This window comes from Triturus cristatus, chromosome 5_1, assembly GCF_964204655.1.
Source record: "Triturus cristatus chromosome 5_1, aTriCri1.1, whole genome shotgun sequence".
Lineage (NCBI taxonomy): Eukaryota > Metazoa > Chordata > Amphibia > Caudata > Salamandridae > Triturus > Triturus cristatus.
The window spans coordinates 36,871,499-36,885,254 of NC_140587.1; the positions used below are offsets into that span (position 1 = coordinate 36,871,499).

The following is a 13,756-nucleotide window of genomic DNA, read 5'->3' on the forward strand; positions in this document are numbered from 1 at the left end:
TCCCGTGATAACCATCTATTGACCCTTGGTGATCCTTCTCTGCCTCTCCAATTGTTTAATGAATCACCACCTGCAACACGCAAACACGTCCTGTTGTAAATTAATTTAACTTAGGAATGCTCATGCCACCTGGCCTATAGGGTCAGGTAGAGAACACGACCCTAGGGAAGGAATTTCTATTACCTATTATCCTGTATCTTGTACAAAGAATGTTTGCTAGTGGATGATTTGTTCGTTTTTATTGCACATTGAGGGGGTTGTTGCTTTAGGGGATTCAAGCGCTATAAAAGACTGTGAGCCACGGATTGAAGTCTCCTGAGAACCTACCACTGATGTACTTCTAGGACAACTGTACCTAGCAGCAGCTAATAAATTGAAGTTCCTATGCCAACAGAGTGTTCCGTGTCTCTGTACATTTAGAAGGCGAACTCAGAAGATTTCAGGCGTACCCTGCGCCGCCAGGCCTAATTCAGCCTGGTTCTTCAGCCTAAATCCAATATGGCCTCTGTCATCGCACGCAGAAGTGGCCACTGTCTCATGAGGCGCGGAGTGAGATGCGCATGTGCGAGAAATATCCTAAACCTCGTAGCGACCTTTGCTCATCGTGTCCCTGGTCAAGGATATGAAACGGGACTTTCGCCAAGATAGGGGAACAATCAACCTTACAGTAAACCGGAACAAGCTGACACTTCGCTGACCAATGACCTCACCCTCGAACTGTACTAAGAATCTGGGAATAAAAATCGGACGATCCCAACCAGCCAATCACGACTGTCCTAAAGCTCAAAATTGTATCTTCTTTAACTTGATTTTACAATAAAAAGGGTAGTAGAATAGTGAGGGATTATTATTTTATTATTCATCATTTTTCCACCTTCGTTCGTTGTAACGCCTTTTCTGATGATCCAGATGCTGCCCGACTGCTTGATGACTGCAAACTTTTTCTAAATCCACGGGCTATGATAGATGTTTGCACGATTTCTGATCCTTAGTTAAATTGGGACTGTAATGTGCTGAGCAGAGGACTTTGAGCTTTGGCCTGCTTTTTCGGACAATTTACGAAAAAATTTGGTTATGAAGAGCCAATGAATTAGAGGACTTCAAATAGCCAGATTAGGTAAATATGATGTTCTGCGATTTATTTGAATTGATCTAAAATTCTAAACTTTGACGAGACAAATGCAAATATAAATCATTATGAAAATTTAGATAAACAGATATTGATTAACAAGAAATATGAGTTTGTGGTTTCATTAAGAAAAATAAGGATTCTGAGTCTTAAAATGTGTTTTAGCTGGTTCTAAATCACCATCAACCAATCCAACTAAATTGGTCCGTTGACCAAGTGGGTGGAGTGCCTTGATGTTTGGGATTAGGGATCTATAGGCGAAGGATGTTAATGTATATTTTGTAAAATAACTTTTCTCTCCCTATAGGTTGTTATAAGGTATTTCCCCCCACATGTCCAGCGCTTGAATTACTCATCCCTCCTGTGTGCAGACTCGTGAGAGAGACGTATGAGTGTTGGTGTTATGGGCCCCACCAATCAATGTGTGTGTGAATGAGCTAGTGTGACGTGGGGTCTGCGACGCAGGGAGGATATCGGTGAATGTTATTCCCCATTTCCAGATTTGCGCTGATCACCTTAATTAGGTTAAACATATCGAAATTTAAAATTATTTCAATTTCCTACTGTCTCTGCCCATTGTCCATGTGCATTGAGGGGAGCAACAAGCACCCTAGCAGCAGCCTCTGAGGTGAGGGGACACTGGGGCTCGTGGGAGAACCAGGCAGGGGCCCGAGGCAGGCGGTGCCGCTGGATATGGAATGTGAGCCCTGAGCAGGCAGCAGACATACAGACGCAGCGCTGTGTTTATCTGCAGGGCTCAGCACCTCTGTAAGGTAAACCTAGCCCGTTTCAAGATGGCGCCGGGAGAAGCTTTCATTGGCAGCATCTGATCCATGGAGGCCCGTGCGGCGGCCATCTTTAAACGGGATACTTCGTACAGTCGCACCTTCAGTCCGCCATCTACTATCGCTATTCTGTTCTCTGCTCCAGATGCAGGACCAGAGGTTCTTGGAAAGAACGGTCCGGGGTTTGGCAATAGTATTTCCGGTCAGTGCTCTGCTTACCCCCGTGCCTCAGTCCTCCCGCAGGCAGCGCTCACCTGCTTCATGTACACGGCTTCTAAGCGCTTGTGTATCCTCGGTGCTCCTCTGACCAGTCTGTGCTGCCTGTGGACACCCCCCACCCCGCACTCCGGCCTTCAGTGCTTTGCGGAGCCCCCATTACCTGAGCGGAGAGGAGCTGAACCACGACTCGAGGACTGAAGTCTGGAGAGGTGAGAGGCCGGGACTGTGCCCCAGGAGCCCCCGCCTGAGGGAGGCGGGATTCTATCAGTGGGGGGTAGAGGAGGCTGGGGGCGCACAGGGGGGCGACGCAGGACATTACTGAAGGCCAGGGCAGGAAATGAGTTGAGTGGCGTGTAAGAGACATGGCTCATGAGAGAGATGAGGCACTGACCCTGAGAGGCGTATACTAGGATATTACTGAGGAGAGATGCGGCATCACTGAGAGAGATGGCACTGACCCTGAGAGGAGTATGCTTGGATATTACTGAGGAGAGATTCGGCATCACTGAGAGATGAGGCACTGACCCTGAGAGGAGTATGCTTGGATATTACTGAGGAGAGAGATGCCGCATACCTGAGAGATGCCGCGTACCTGAGAGATGCCGCATACCTGAGAGATGCCGCGTACCTGAGAGATGCCGCATACCTGAGAGATGCCGCATCCCTGAGAGATGCGGCACTGACCCTGAGAGGGAGTATATTAGGATATTACTAAGGAGAGATGCAGGTTCACTGAGAGATGTGGCAGTCACCCTGAGAGGGAGTATGCTTGGATATTACTGAGGAGAGAGATATCGCATCCTTGAGAGATGCCGCTTCCTTGAGAGATGTGGTACTGACTCTGAGAAGGGGAATGATTGGATATAACAGAGGAGAGAGATGCGGCATCACAGAGAGATGAGGCACTGACCCTGAGAGGGAGTATGCTGTAATATTACTGAGGAGAGAGATGTCGCATCTCTGAGAGATGCGGCACTGACCCTGAGAGGGAGTATGCTTAGATATTACTAAGGAGAGATGCAGCATCACAGAGAGATGTGGCACTGACCCTGAGAGGGAGTATGCATGGATATTACTATGGAGAGATGCGGCATCACTGAGAGATGTGGCACTGACCCTGAGAGGGAGTATGCTTGGATATAACAGAGGAGAGAAATGCGGCATCACAGAGAGATGTGGCACTGACCCTGAGAGGGAGTATGCTTAGATATTACTAAGGAGAGATGCGGCATCACTGAGAGATGTGGCACTGACCCTGAGAGGGAGTTTGCTTGGATATAACAGAGGAGAGAAATGCGGCATCACAGAGAGATGTGGCACTGACCCTGAGAGGGAGTATGCTTGGATATAACAGAGGAGAGAGATACGGCATCACAGAGAGATGTGGCACTGACCCTGAGAGGGAGTATGCTTAGATATTACTATGGAGAGATGCGGCATCACTGAGAGATGTGGCACTGACCCTGAGAGGGAGTATGCTTGGATATAACAGAGGAGAGAGATACGGCATCACAGAGAGATGTGGAACTGACCCTGAGAGGGAGTATGCTTAGATATTACTAAGGAGCGATGCCGTATCACAGAGAGATGTGGCACTGACCCTGAGAGGGAGTATGCTTGGGTATTACTGAAGAGAGAGATGCCACATCCCTCAGAGATGTGGCACTGACCCTGAGAGGGGGTATGGTTGAATATAACAGAGGAGAGAAATGCGGCATCACAGAGAGATGTGGCACTGTCCCTGAGAGGGAGTTTGCTTGGATATAACAGAGGAGAGAGATACGGCATCACACAGAGATGTGGCACTGACCCTGAGAGGGAGTATGCTTAGATATTACTAAGGAGAGATGCGGCATCACTGAGAGATGTGGCACTGACCCTGAGAGGGAGTATGCATGGATATTACTCAGAATAGATATGTGGTATCACTTGGAGATGGAGAGCTGGCCATGCATGGGGGGTGTCTGGATATTACTGCGGAGAAGAATGAGGCATGTGTGAGATGGGGCAGGACCCCTATTGGGAATGGGTCTAGTTATTTATGATTGTCCCACTTCTACTCAGCTATCATTTGTTCACTGTGTATCGTCAGCGCTTTACCTGTCCAGTATTATATGATATTTTTGTTATTGATATATGCATGAAGTATCCTTTTTTTTAAATCACCTCAAATTGGAAAGAAACTGTAAAATCACTTCTACATGCAATGCTGATTTTTAATTGCATCAAATTGGAATGCGTTGTGATGCCATGATGGGCTGCGTTACAGAAATAAAGCCGCCCGCCAAGTACCACACATCAAGGGTTAGGCTAATGAATGTTAGTGCTGATGTCGATATCACCACATACAATTCCTTAGTCACACAAGTTACAGTTTTCCCTGACCTCCAGACCTGCGCTAAGCTCGGGCTCCACAGCATTCGAGTTTGCCCTGTCGCTGTGCTTGCAGAGCAATGTTGATCACTTTTGATTTGATAAATGACAGACATGACTTGCACCCCACTGAAGGAACTCTGCGTTAGCCCTGTTGTGGCCGAGTTTATCATAAAATAAACTGAATTTGAAGGTGAGCCACTCTTGAGCATACCACGTAACATGTCAGTCAATCACAGTGATTTGTAAACACAACAGACAATATCCAGACCAAGCATCCAGGGCTTGCCCTCACCAGCCCTGCGTGGAAAGGGGAGGGAAGCCTGGCCTGAAGACTTTCCAGAAAGGCGCCCACCCTACTAACCACACAGGACAACAGAGGCAGTGGGCGGGTTGGGACAGTTTTGTTTTTGTTAGCCGGTCAACTCTGTGGCTGCCATCGGAGTTGTTGTAAATCATGCACAATATTATGTTGGTATATTGCGACTAGCTGTTTTGAATCTCAGCCTTTGCCATCATCGTCACAGGACACGCCAGCTAGGGGTATTATTTGGGACTTTCAGGATCAATGGTTTATTTATCCTTTTGAGGATGTCATAACATTTGATGACATCCCATCTAAGGTGATGTGGTAGTCAGATGGCTAGGCCTTCTTAAATAAATTGGGGTCGATTCATCAACAAACCCATCCAAGTGGTTGGCATATACTAGTGATATAAAGGGACTTTGAAATTGGATAACTACCCTGTTTCTAGATATTTGGAATCAAACACTCATTCATTGGGAATTGTACAAACTTATGTTGTACATTGTGTAAATATATTCACTTTCTGAGCACCGCGTCATCTGCAGTATATTCAATCAAGTCACTGCACCTATTCAATCAAGTCATTTTTCCCGATGGCTGGAAATATCCCAAGATAGACCCCTCTTCAAGAAACCCTAGCAGACCCCAACGAACTCAAGAACTACCGTCCCATCTCACTACTTTTGTTCCCCACCAAAGTACGGGTGAAGCCATCAACCTAGAACTCACGGAACTCCTGGAAAGAAACCACTTGCTAGACCCTTCCCAGTCAGGATTCAGAACCAATCACAGCACTGGGACATCTCAGATCCCCGCAACAGACGACATCCACACCCTATTCGGCAGAGGAGAATCAGCCTCCCTGATCCTGCTTGACCTCTCCGCTGCCTTCGACACAGTCTCCCACCACACACTCATCGATCTCCTACACCAGATTGCTAAAACCAACAACGCGCTCAGATGGATGGTATCCTTTCTCACAGGACACACCCAGAAAGTCCGCCTCCCTCCCTTCACATCACTAGCCAAGCACAATATCCGCAGTATTCCCCAAGGCTCATCCCTCAGACCAACACTCTTTAACGTCTGCATGACTCCACTCGCAGATACCGTCGGGTCGCACAACATCATCATCTCATACGCCAACGGCACACAGCTCGTCTTATCACTCTCTGCTGACCCCATCCGCAACAAAGACCAACTTCGACAACTGCATGAAGGACGGCTCAGCATGGATGAAGGACATCTGCCTAAAACGTTACATCCAGGATAGGAGAGCCCTAACTTGCACGGACATGCCGCACCCGAGAAGGGCGGCTACTCCTTCGCCCCCCACACCCTATGGGACCCATATAACGGAAATGAAAGAGGAGAACAGTGTTCTCTCCATTACTCTAGAGTAGCTATTCTATCTACGTAAAGAACAAACATGGGGACAGTGTTCTGGCTGGTAAAAAAGGAATCCTTCTATCCTTGCTGGTCCTGGCGAAATATGTAGACTTGTTTTGTAATCGAATGATGTAGGGAACACCTCATACATCCCTACACACATTTATTGTTGTTTTTAACCCTACCCCATATCTAAGTTCTAAGAAATCAATTTACCCAAGATAGGAGGTAATTTTAGATCTTTTATCCTGTTGTGGATTTCGCATAATCTCTTTTGTCATAGAGATTACCTCCTAGTGGAGGAAAAGACCCGATGATGACGCTATCAACCACCAGTACAACAGTGGCGAAAACATACCGCTGACCAAAAGTAGTTTATGAGGGTCCCACAGATTTCTTCTCCGGGATCCTCCTCGAACATATGATCCCAATCTCCTTTGATATTTTTGGTACAGACATTTGGAAGTAGAGTGGGGGGTCATAAAACCTTTGCTTCTCCCTCCCTCCTTTGATATTCACAGTAAAACTTAACATGGTCAAGATGGAATTTTTCACCTTTGGCAAAATCACTTCCCTCTCGAACGACTCCTGGTGGCTGTCGAAACTCAGACCCACCCCCACGCCGAAAGGCCACTGCCGCAACCTTGGCATCATCCTAGACAGCGAACTCTCCATGAAACGTAATGTCAACGCTGTCGCCTCAGGACAGTAACGTGTGCCCTCATCACCAGCCAACTGGACTACAGCAGCGCGATCTATGCATGCACCACCACCGAACTCATGCAAGGAATCCACATGATTCAGAACACGGCCGCCAGCCTGATCCTCAGCCTGCACAAGAGAACCCACATCACCCAGCACCTGAAAGACCTGATTGATAGATTTTTTTTTTTTACTGTATATGAATTGGTACAATGCAAATTCTTACAGAAATATGTTTGCCTTGTGGTTTTTGTCTACATTTATTTTCGAACTAGTCATGTTATTCAGATTGTGGATCCCTCCAACTCAATAACAAGGTGCCCGTTTCTGAAGTAAGTCCCACACGGCTATCATTGTTATGTTATGTTAAATGCTTTTATAGAGAGCGGTGACTCACTCGAGAGAGTATCTTCCCCGGGAAGTGGCAACACAGGCGCATTTTTACCTGATCAAAATAAATACGTTGAACTCCCCCCAGGCATGTTTGTCTTGTAAATTGCGCTTTTGCAATTTTTCTGGCTTGCCAAGACTTTGTTGTTAGCCCTGTTAAGTTTTATTTGGTAGCTCTTTCAGCCTTTTTTTCTTGCCAGATCAGCCTTCCTCATTTAAGTCACTTGTAATACATTTCTTGTCATGGGTTGACCCTTTTGATTCCCCTTTCTTTGTCATCACTCCACAGTAGGGCCTTAATCTGATGCTGTATTAATAGATGCACCCCTTGTGCCTATGCACGGTTGTTCCTTGAGGCCCCTGGCGTTGAAGCCTCTCTTCTCGCGTTCAGTTCTGTTGCTAGTGAGCTGTGGGTCAGTCTTTTACTTCTTTCTTCCCAGACAAGCTTGTCCTTCGGGTGAGAGCATCCCTCCTACAAAAGAAGCATTCGCGATTTCACATTAACCAATTGTGAAATTATGGACTTTTCTTTAGTAAATAGACTCTGGGTGCAGTGGTTCAAGGTAAGTTGGGTTTATTTAACTTCAGCCAACAAGCTGACAATCTAATTGACCAGGATAGAAGCTCGAGGTCGCTAGTGATGTAATGAGCTTTCAGAGTACAGCGAAGGTTATATCTGGGTAGAAACAATGGACAGTTGGAAGATACCTGACATTTTCTCTCCGTTTCAAATAACAGATGCAGATGAATACAAGTGGAAACAGAGATACAAATAACCGAAACTTAAGGCATTATATATAAATGAAGTTACACAATGTAAGTAATCAGAAATAAAAACAAAAAATCTACATTTTATAATCATGCAAGTAAGTGGTTACTTTTTTTTATACAAAGATTTGCTACAAGATGAGACTTATCTGGACTTTTAAGAAATTAATTGTCTGCTTTGCACCTCATAGGTCCCGAAATTTGTGTATCTCCAACTGAATATTTCTTAATATTCTTCTCTCTAAACATGACTACTCCACTCAGATTCCAAATGCAACCATTCCTTGTTTTACAGCATTTTATTTTTTTCGACAATCTCTCTAGGCTCTGTAAACTTAGCTGCAACTTCAACAAGGGATTGTTCATCCTCGACCCGCTCGCCTCTCTATTTTGAGGTGTGATCTTGCAACAAACCAAGATGGACACTCTTAGCTGAAATTCTGTGGCATGACCGTGCTATAAAGTCATTGACCTGTTAAAATCTAGGCATCTTTATCCCATAGTTAGTGGAGTGGTTATGGTACTAATCCAGTTCATCAGGAGAAAGACCTGGTTCCCCACAAGTTCTGAAAATGAGGTACTGTATGAGGACCTACAAGATTCTTGGGACCCAATGTATTCAGGTGATGGAGAAAATGGGTGACAAGTGGACATAAGATGCATTGAGAAAAGTGACTGGAGGGGCCGTTATGAGACCAGAAGTAGGATCCTGTAGGAACTGTGAAAGCGAGGACATGAAACTATTTAGCCCACAATGGATTAGTGGAAACACCATAGCCCAGATGCAGTCAGGCTTGAGGGCACAGAAGCAGGTGGAGGAAGGCTAGCGGCTTGCTATTGGACAGAAGGGAGCTGTGTAACCGAGTGGTGTGGCACATTATACCAAGGGAGAGTGAAGCAATGAATCCGTATCAACAAGGTGATGACAGTACACTTTGAAAAGAAACAGTTGTGGAATCTGAAATAAGAATAAGAAATAATATCACAGATACGGTTCTCTGTCAGCACAGAAGAGAGCAGAATTTTTTGGAGACCGCTATCCCAGGCGACAATAGTTCTATACTAATTATTAATTCCGACTCTTCCACTTTTACTTGTAGAGATCCGAGCCTTCCAGATCTTATTGCTGGCATTTGTGATCAGATGAGTCTACTTATGTAGGGCGTGTCCTTGACAATGTTAATCTGAAGTTGAAAAGTTCTACATATTCTTATCTGAAGAACTTTGTCCTTGGTATCTAACTAGCAGGTCCTGCACCGCTGTTGATGTATTGGTGCAGGCTCCAGCAACACTTTGAAAGGAATCGTTGGTGCCTTGATGGTGTACCGTCAGATGTTACCAGCACATGACGGTTGGCATGTTTGAAGGAAACAGGTGTCTTTGGAATGATGATACCCGGAGGCCTGGCCTGCTGTGCGCAGCAGGGAACTGCCTCTTCTTTAACTCTTGTCTGCCGTTTCATGCCTGGTGGAGCGAAGGTTGTACCTGCGAGGTGCCTCAGATGCCACTGGTGGGGCCGGTGGAGCTTGCTCTCCGTTGCCAAGCCCTACTGCTTTCATGCTGTGGGAGCTGTGGATCCAGGATGTCAGCCCTTCAAACTTAATGGCTGTAGCTGTTGTCAGCAAGACCTGGAATGGGCCCTTCCACCTTGGCTGGAGGTAGTGTCATCTGGTGTGAGCTTTGACCCAGCTCCAATCACCAGGCTGCAGGTCATGTGACGGTGGAGTCGCTGTTTCTGGAAGATCCTGCGGATACTGGCGGTGAAGAAAATGTAATGTCTCTGTTAATTTCTTAAAATAGCACAAAAGCAAATTGTCTGCCATTGATAGCGGAGAAGTGGACATATGGCCTGCAATGCTCATGGGGCTGCCAGACAGAATTTCGTGAAGGCTGAGCTTTTTTACCCTATCTGGCGTGCTTCTTATTGCCAACAGGTCTAATGGTAGTGCAGCCACCCATGAAAGTTCAGTCGGTGCACAAATCTTTCCAAGTTTGTTTTTCAACACCCCGTTCTTTCTCTCCACAGCACGCGCTGCTGGTAGGGGATAGGCACAGTGTAGTTTTTGTGTGACCCCCAAGTCCCTTACATATTCCCCCTACCACATGGGAAATAAACGTAGGTTTATTGTCGGAGCTCAGAAGGGCTGGAATTCCAAAGCGCGGTATAAGTTCTTCCAGAAGGCATTTAGCAACAGTATGTGCATCACAGTTCTTTGTTGGATAAGCCTCAGTCCATTTGCTGAACATGCACACAATTACCAACACATGTTTGTACTTCTGGGTGGGGGGCATGTCAATGAAGTCTAATTGGAGGCTTTCAAAGGGTCCGTGGGGCGGTGGGAAATGACCAGGTGCAGTTGATGTACCCTTCTCAGTATTATATTGTGCACAAACAGTGCATTGCTTACAAAGTCTCTCTGCTATTTGACGGAACTTACAGTTGTACCAACATTGTGAAAACAATGTGATCATGCCTTCTCGGCCAACGTGTGAGGGTCCATGAAAGAGGTGTGCCATGGAGGGAAGCATTGATGAAGGCAGGCGTATTTTTCCCTTCGACCCTGTCCATAACCCCACCTTTGCTTGCACACACCCTCCTTTTACCCAATCATCCATTTCATGTTCCTCTACTTTTCCCTGAATGTGTATAGGGTCAAAATGTAATGAATCACTGTTAGCATCTGTTTCCTTGTTGTGGCTTATTATTTGTACCATTGCTAGCTGGCAGCCTGTTAGCGCTATCCTCTTTGTCTCCCCATCAATAAATGCGTTGCCTTTTGATACATAGTCTTTTGATGAAGTGTGTGCTGCACATTTTATGATAGCTACTTTTGATGGCAGTAGCAATGCTTGGAGAAGGTCACTGATCAATTGTGCATGTTGTATTTGTTGGCCTGCTGATGTGAGGAATCCCCTCATTGACCACAGTTGGCCGAAGTCATGGACCACCCCGAAGGCATACTGGTTCAGTCTGTGTATATGTTTGCTCTTTTTCCTTTAGTCAATGTGCATGCCCTCGTTAGTGCCAGGAGTTTGGCCGCCTGTGCGCTTTTGGCTCCCGTCAACCTTCCCCCTTCCACTAGCTTGTCAGCCGTGCCCACTACATAAGAGGTCTATAATGTCCCTTTGTCGTCTCTCAGACCTGACCCATCTACAAACAAATCCCCTTGGGCATCTGACAGTGGTGTGTCTTTTAAGTCTGGGCGAACCTTCGTATGCCTGTCTATAGCTAGTGCACAGTCGTGAAATGCATCATCTGAGTCTAAATCATCCAGATCATGCTCTGTTGGCAAAAGGCATGCTGGGTTTAAAGTGGTACATCTCTTGATGACGATATGTGGTGCTAATAGTATCAGCTCATACCGGGTGAGGCGTGCATTTGTTAGGTGCCGGGTCATGGTGGATGTGAGGAGTATGTCCACTGCATGGGGAATGTGCAAAACCAAGGTGTGTGCCAGCAATATATTTTCAGACTGCTCTACCGCCAGTGCTGCTGCCGCCACTGCTCGGAGGCAAGGCGGGAGCACGGATGCTACTGGGTCTAGTGTAGCCGAATAGTATGCCACTGGGCGGTAGACGAATCCGTGCTTTTGAGTTAATACCCCCAATGAGCACCACCCCTTCTCATGGCAGAACAGGTGGAAGTCTTTGCTGTAATCTGGGAGGCCTAACGCTTGTGCCCGCTTTGTTCTCTTTTGAGTTTGGGGAACGCCATGTCACAGTCCTGTGACCAAGGTACAATGTCTGGGACCTCTTTGTGTGTTAATGCTTGTTGATTGGCAATCACGGAGAAGTTTGGGATCCACTATCGACAGTACTCCACCACCCCCAGGAACGCCCGGACCTCTTTTTGTGTTTGTGGTCGGGGAAAGTGGGTGATGGTGGATATTCTGTCAGGGAGTCATTTCCTGGTCCTTTCTGACAGTTTGTGGCCTAAATATTGTACAGCAGTGAAGCAGAACTGTAATTTCTTAGGGGGACCCTGTAACCTTTCAGCGCTAGATGGCGCAGGACGGTATTGGTGTCCTTTGCACGAGCATCCCTTGAAGGTAAATCGTTTATGTACTGGATAAGTGCGGAGCCTTCCTTTAGTACCAGGGAGTCTAAATCTGTCTTGAATGCATTCGTGAAGATGGAGGGGGTCTCTGTATAGCCTTGTGAGAGTCCACAGTCAGCAGAATCTCTTGGATCTGAAGGAGAAACTGAAAAGGGACTGGCTGTCAGGATGTAGGGGAATGGTGAAGAAGGTGGAGCTAAGATCCAACACTGTGTAGTGTGTGGCTGTTACTGGGATATTGGACAATATTGTTGCTGGGTTTGGGACCACTGGGAAGGAAGGTAATACTATTTCATTCAATTCCTTAGGTCTTGTGTGAAACGATATACAGGGGCCCCATCTGGGCCCTTGGAAGCCTTCTTTACAGGGACTATGGGTGTGTTGCATTGGCTAGGGCGTATCTCCTTTATTATTATTCTCTGTTTCCGGAGGTCTTGTATTACTGGTGCTATGCCCTCCTCTTCTTCCTTGGAAATCTTGTTCTGTGGCACTCTTGGGAGGGGGTTTCCTGGCTTCAATTTGATCTGTACTGGTGGATAATTTAACACCTGTCCTACATCATTGGCACTGGTAGCCCAGACTTGAGGTGCCACACAGTCGCAAAGCTCTGGGGGTATGACTGGGTCGGTGCATGTCGTGAAAGCCTGCAACATCAGACCATTTGGCCTGCTCTCTAGAAAGTCCCCTGTTGGTGAGCAGTGTATGTGCATTGTAATTTACAGAGCAAGTGTCTTCCTAGTAAGTTCACAGGGCAGAATCTGCTAAGGATAAACTGATGGTTTACAGTTATGGGGCCTACGTCTAGTTGTGGTGGCTGTGTGAGATATTCATCTCTTGGTTGTACTATCATTCCGACCGCCGTTACCTGTATTCCCGAAAGTGGTGCCTCTGGCATCTGAGACGCCTTTAGCATTGATCTTTGAGCTTCAGTGTCTATTAAGAATGGTACAATTTGGGGGCATTGCATTGCCAGATATAAAGCTCTATTATCAAGCCTCTCAGCTGGTCGTGGTCAATAGGTGGGCGCACGGTGAGCATGATGACCCTAATTTTCGCTCTGATCGTTGGCTTCTGGGACGGAGAGGATATACCAGGGCGCTTTACACAAACCCTCGCAAACTCCACCTCACAGGGCCCACTGCGCACACAGTAGAGATTTGGCATGGGGTCAACAAGAAATGGGAATGGAATAACACACTCACTAAGGCCACTCCACTCTGGGAGCCCGACATGTTGGGTCAGCTTAGCAAGTGCCCAAGTTTCGACAGATGGGACATGATAGGGATTTCATCGGTTGGGATATGTGGGTGAGAGGAAAATTAGCGACATTCGAAGACATGCAGGCTAAATATCAATTAGCTCAGACTGAGGCTTATAGGTACCTACAGATTAGTTATGCCATTGCTGCCGCCTTACCTAGAGACAGCCCACTGCTCGCTTTCACCCCGCTGGAGGATAGGTTGTTGCTTGACCCTATGCCCTCAAAGGCCATATCCCTTACCTATAAGAAATTATTAAATAACCGGCCGGACCCCATGACCCATCTGCGCCAGCGCTGGGAGGTGGACCTGGGAGTAATGGAGGATAAGGACTGGCGAGACGCCGTAGCCTCCCCTAGAGAGGTGGCCATCCCTCTG

At 46.7% G+C, this 13,756-nt stretch overlaps 1 protein-coding gene across 5 annotated transcripts in view; it reads left to right on the forward strand.

Annotated features, from left to right (window-relative positions):
- Window positions 1-2,042: 2,042 nt before the first annotated feature.
- LOC146830082 (uncharacterized) overlaps window positions 2,043-13,756 on the forward strand; it is an 80,796-nt gene continuing 69,082 nt past the window's right edge. For 3 of the 5 annotated variants that reach the window (XR_014961364.1, XM_085604312.1, XM_085604313.1), the window contains exon 1: window positions 2,043-2,342. The gene's annotated coding sequence lies outside the window, so the exon portion shown is untranslated. Of the gene's footprint in view, window positions 2,343-8,032; window positions 8,111-13,756 lie in introns of all 5 variants that reach the window. The other 2 variants (XM_085604314.1, XR_014961365.1) reach the window with 2 other exon arrangements.